The sequence below is a fragment of the Miscanthus floridulus genome, chromosome 14 (assembly GCF_019320115.1).
Source record: "Miscanthus floridulus cultivar M001 chromosome 14, ASM1932011v1, whole genome shotgun sequence".
NCBI classification, from domain to species: Eukaryota; Viridiplantae; Streptophyta; class Magnoliopsida; order Poales; family Poaceae; genus Miscanthus; species Miscanthus floridulus.
Window position 1 is genome coordinate 45,552,924 of NC_089593.1, and position 6,078 is coordinate 45,559,001.

The window sequence follows — 6,078 nt, forward strand, 5'->3', positions numbered from 1 at the left end:
GCTCCTTGGCACAAAGCTGGCGGAATAAGTAGCTCAACTCTGCTAGCACTTGCCAGACATGCTCCGGGACATAGCCTCGAACCATCGCCGGAAGAAGCCGCTCAATCCATATGTGGTAGTCATGACTCTTCATCCCGTTGACTCGCAGAGTGCATAAGTTAACTCCCCCTTTAGATTCGCTGCATACCCATCAGGGAACATTAGCTTCTTGATCCATTCAAGTACTTCCCTCCTTTGGTCCTTTTTCAAGACGAAATCAGCCTTAGGCCTTCTCCAGGTCTTGCCACGACTAGGAGGTTGCATCTCTTGATTTGGTCTATCGCACAATGTTGCCAGGTCTACTCTAGCCTTTGGGTTGTCCTTAGACTTTTCAGTGTCCATGAGTGTTGCCCAAAGTGCCTCGGCGACATTCTTTTCAGTGTGCATTACATCAATGTTATGTGGTAGAAGAAGGTCATCGAAATAGGGGAGCCTCGTCATGCCCGAGATATGAGTCCACATATGCTGCTCACCATATCCCACAAAACCACCTTCTTCATTGGGCACGAGAGCACCTATCTGAGCATGAACCTCGGCACCATTCATCATCCGTGGTGCAGGGTTTGTCACTTTGACGCCTTTTGTAAAGTTCTTGATGTCTTGTCTGAATGGATGGTCAAGAGGTAGGAATTGACGATGTCTATCAAACGACGAATACTTGCCACCCTTCTGCAACCAAATAAACCTCACACCTTCCTTGCATATTGGGCATGGGAACTTCCCGTGAACACACCAGGCGCAGAATATCCCATACGCCAGGAAGTCATGCAGGGAGTAGTGGTACCAAACGTGCATTTTGAAGGTTGTCTTTGTAGCTCGATCGTATGTCCATACCCCTTCGTCCCAAGCACGGACCAATTCATCAAACACGGGCTCCATGAACACACCCATATTACTCCCTGGGTGTCCAGAAATTATCAACGACAAGAATACGTTATGTCGTTGAAAGGAGACACCGGGGGGAGATTAAGGGGGATAACAAAGACGGGCCAACATGTGTATGGGGCAGCCATCATTCCATAAGGATTGAACCCATCTGTTGCCAACGCGACACGTACATTACGAGCCTCATCTGCTTTGTCACGATGTTTGTCATTAAAGCGGATCCAAGCTTCACCATCGGATGGATGTACCATCTTGTCAGGATTGTACCGTTTGCCATTTTTGTGCCATGTCATCTGTTTCGCGGATTCCTCGGTCATGTATAGCCGTTGGATCCTCGGTAGGAACGGAAGGTACCATAGGATTTTCATGGGGATCGTAAGTTGCCTCTTCTGGCCATCATCAGAGTCTACCTCTAGGTACCTGGAGGATTTACACTTTGGACAGAACTTTGCATGCTCGTGTTCTTTCCTAAATAGGAGGCACCCTTTCGGACAAGCATGTATCTGCTCATACGGCATCTTAAGTGCTCGAAGGAGTTTCTGTGACTCGTACATGCTCTTCGGCAGAATGTGGCCCTCCGGAAGCAAGGTGCCAATCACGGCCAACATCTTATCGAAGCCAGGTCGACTTAAGTTTAACTCGGACTTCAACCCCATTAAGCGTCCAATGGCATCCAGTTGAGACACCGTTGACCGATCGTGAAGGGGTTTCTGTGCCGAGTCCATCATATCGTAGAACGCCTGTGCGGCTGCTTCCATCTCCTCCTTCTCACGTCCCTCATCGAACTGTCCTTGGTGAAAGTCATCTAACATGTCTGCTACCCCGGCATCAGCATCAAAAGCCACCATGGTGGACCCACCGGGTGTAGTCCGGCGTAAATCCATTCTTCACAAGATGTTTACCCATTTCCACCTTGTTTACCCTTCTCCTGTTTCCACATTTGCTGCAGGGACACATGTGGAGATGTCCTGGTTTGTAAGCATCGTACGTGACAACGTGTATAAAATCTTCTGAAATTTTTATCATAGCCTCCACATATGATATCACGACATCTCAACAAGTTTCATGATTTTCGGACTTCGTTTGCTTTTTATAGAATTTATAAACACTTCACACGCAATTTCGCGGACATGTTTCGTGAATAAGATGTCCGAAATTTCAGGTCCGTTCCTGGATACGGCCTCTCATAACACTCACTAACATGACTATCAATTTTCGAATCATTAAACTCCATTATTCGTACCACGTGCAGTTCAAATTTCTAATTTCTGGAAAAATTCAAGTAAACGAAATAAAGTAACTAAATATAACAAAAAGCCACAAAAAATCCCCAAATTGTAACTAGGAGTTCCTGGTGCTTTAAAAAGGCTGCACAAAAAAATTGGAGGCCAAAAACAAAAAAAATAAAAAAACTTTGCCGAGTGCCGGGCCATGGCACTCGGCAAAGGGTTTCTTTGCCGAGTGCCAGCCATCAGGCACTCGGCAAAGAATGTTTTAATTTTTTTTTTAAATTTCCTCTTTGCCGAGTGCATCCACAGGAGCACTCGGCAAAGAAATAATAAAAAAAAATTAAATCTTTGCCGAGTGCCGTCCAGGGGGCACTCGGCAAAGTATTTTAAAAATAAAAAAATTTTCTTTGCCGAGCGCCAGATCTGAGACGCTCGGCAAAGAATTAAAAAAAAATTTAAATCTTTGCCGAGTGCCAGATCTGGGGCACTCGGCAAAGAAATTAAAAACAAAAAAAACAAATCTTTGCCGAGTGCCTAACCGCAGGCGCTCGGCAAAGAAGGCCGTGGCAGGGCGCCGTTTCGCGGGCAGCCTATGCCGAGTGGAGAGATTTTGCCGAGAGTCTGGCACTCGGCAAAGAAGTCCTTTGCCGAGTGCCCGTGTTTGCCGAGTGCCCGGCACTCGGCAAAGAAATATTTGCCGAGTGCAATTCTTTGCCGAGTGTAGCACTCGGCAAAGAAGATCTTTGCCGAGTGTCCGATTTTTAACACTCGGCAAAGAATTTTACACTCGGCAAAGTCTCTGTTTCCGGTAGTGTTATATTATAACTACTACTTACTACGAGTAGCATACACTGTGTACGAAGAAAGTAGCAACGTTATAGTATTTTGAAACTGTTACTTGAGGTATCATTCGGACAATGACATTGTACGAAAGAAAAATCTGCACTACCACTCGAAGTCAAATATCAATATCTGAACAGAAAAAATGTACTAGTAGATTCAACATTCAAGGGGTTATACTTTGTTCCTTGAGGTTCACGACGAAAGGCAAGTCATCCAACTCTTGTGAGTAGAACAGAAGAAACTGGTATACTGGTGCAGAAATTGGAATTCATATACAATTAATACCGCAGCTTTCTGTCACATACTTCACAATGCAACAATATCATTCTCTAAGAGGATAAAAGAAAGGAAAATAAGTAGCTGTTTCAGAATCATTACTTGTATTTGAAAAAAACAAAAAAGTATATCTCCTGGACGACTTCAATATCTACCGTTGCTATACACATGCTTGAAGAGCCCTGAAATGGGAGGAGGGGGAAAAGTCAAAAATCAAGATTACCAGATAGACTATATTCTTCAATACCTTTTTTCTACTTTAGCATATTATGAGGTTAATTGCTTGACACTCGTACTAACATTGTCTAGTATTTGAACACCTATTACTTGAGCGAAAATATTAATTAAGTTCTCAACCACCGTGCCACATCATCAAAAATTAAATAGAAAGATTAATATAAACACTCAAATGGAACATGCTACCTAACCCAAGACAGGCACATGTGATCCCTATGTACGTAGAGCCACTTGTCTGTACAGGTGACCACAATAAGTTAATGTTCAGAACAGCATAATGCAAATCATTGATGAACAACGCGAGGCTGTACATTCTAAAAAAAAAAGCACAGGCTGTACGGCCATCCAAAATGTAAAATGGACTTTTATGCATTGGAACTCTAGATGGAAACAAAAGTTTGTGAAAAGTACATCACCTGTACTTAGAGGACGACTGAGGAGGTCATATAGGAGTAGATGATATCTTTGGCTTTGTACGTGGACACCTAGGAATGTAAAATAGAGGAATGAAAAAAAACCCGGTAGAAATAAGATAGGGCGAATAGTGAAAAACTATAGGATTTCACAACATAGAAATGGATACTTTGAGTTGTTTGGAATCGAGGAAAAAATACAGAAACATGAGCAAGCATAGCAAGAGAGAGCGCAAAATTTATTTCTTAGGTTGAAGTGAGGATTTTATTTCCTATGTTTTACGCTACTCTAATTTCCTTTTCTTGGAAAAGAACTCAACTTTCCTCCATTCCAAACACTATGATAATTTCCTTTTCTTCCTCCATTCCAAACACTATCATGTCCTACCTCATTTCAAATTATAAGTTATTCTGTCTTTCCTAAACATATAACTTTTACTATGCATCTAGATATAGACTATGTCCAAATACATACTCTCTCCGTTCCAAATTTTAAGACGTTTCGGTTTGTCTATAGCTTTTGTTATGCACTTAGATATACAATATGTCTAGATGCAAAGTAAAATCAATGTATCTCAAAAATCCAAAAAGGTCTTATATAATGCGGAATGGAGGAAGTAGTTTTAATATGTATCTAAAAAGTTAAAACGAATTATAATTTAGAACAGATGGATTATTTCCTTTCCTTTGGAATTTGTTCATTTAAAATTCCTTTGAAGATCCTTTGGTCCAAATAGGACCCAAAATTTGGATAATTAATTCAAAAAAATAAATTTAAATGCAGAAAGCAGGCAAAGCAATAGAAGTAACAAAATGGAAAGCTAAAAATAACAACTATCCCGATTCCCGAAGTAGGCAAATGAAACAACCACCCCACCGTGACTTTGAATAAGCGAGCCATTAATCAACAGGAAGACAATAACAGCAGCTACAGCCTCACCGTGAATCGGCCGGTCGGGGACGATCAGTGTGTGGCCGATCGGAGAAGGCGCGCGGCCTCGTCGGCAGCGAGCACGCACGTCCAGATCCAGCTATCCAGCAGCAAGAGTACGTTTTGCGCGATGCACGCCGCCGTCTCCACCGGCATCGCCATTGAATTTTGCAACCTTCAACCTTACAAGGCAAAGTCTTCACAACTTTTGTTTTTCCCCCGCAACTCGAGCACCTCACCACTAACTACCACTCATGCGCATTGCTGTGAGCTCCGGTTTAAATGGAGATGGCAGAAGGAGAAGAGAAGGTAGGATGCATGGACTATGGAGAAGGAGACCGGAGCTGTCCACAGGTGGGCAGGTGGCTTCTGTGGAGGCACACAGGAAGGAAAGAACCATGTCATGCATGATCCACGCAACGAAGCGACCGTATTCCTACCAGGCAGGCAGACGACACGGCGACGCGTCACCACATGGCTGAGTGAATGATTGCCACGAGGGTGTGACGGAGGTTATCATTTTTATATTTTCTCATCAATTTGGCATTAGTGGCAGCAGGTCGAGAGTAGCTGTGCAGGATCAACCTGATTCACTATGGAGACCATTTCTAATTTTAGACATGATCAGATTTGATTTTTCACAAGCGGTATAGCTAGCAATCGCATCTCCAGCTAGTTGACTGTTAGCAGCACGGTAGATCAGAGAAGGAGAATTGGGAGAGGAGTGGAGAGCAAGAAGGAAGAAGAGATAGTTTGGAGGACAACTTTGGTTACAATTCAGTTAAGTTTGCCCTCTGCTCTCACGATCAGGGCCTCGAACACGCGCGTGCAAGCGCCCATCAGGCTTGGCTCCAGTTGTTGCCAGCATAACGCGAGATGGGCTGCCTGGGCTGTGTCGATCTCGTGGGCTTCTCCATGGTAGCAGTCACCCTCGTTGTCGGACCGGCAACAGCAAGAGGCCGGTTGTCCCCTAGCAGCTAACATCCTCTCCTCTCCTTGAAACCATGCTTGTCCCCTAGCAGCGGCCCGGGGAAACTCTAGTCGCAGAGCTTCGTAGTCCTCATGCCGTCTGGGACAGAGGCAAGTTGTTCCACTTAATTAACACTTGCTACTGTTTGAGTCTGAAGAACCTACTCGTTACATGATGGCCGGAACGCACCACCCACTTTAGATACATGGAATACAGGATGAAAAGACGAATGATCCGGAAGGTCCAGGTCATATG

General features: G+C 43.9%; 1 long non-coding RNA gene across 1 annotated transcript; it reads right to left on the reverse strand.

Annotated features, from left to right (window-relative positions):
• Nucleotides 1–3,406: 3,406 nt before the first annotated feature.
• LOC136502846 (uncharacterized) lies at nt 3,407–5,094 on the reverse strand. Its single transcript, XR_010770728.1, has 3 exons — nt 4,863–5,094; nt 3,926–3,994; nt 3,407–3,454 (listed from the first exon to the last, which is right to left on the reverse strand). It is a non-coding gene; the product is annotated as an uncharacterized lncRNA (long non-coding RNA).
• Between the last annotated feature and the right edge of the window lie 984 nt (nt 5,095–6,078).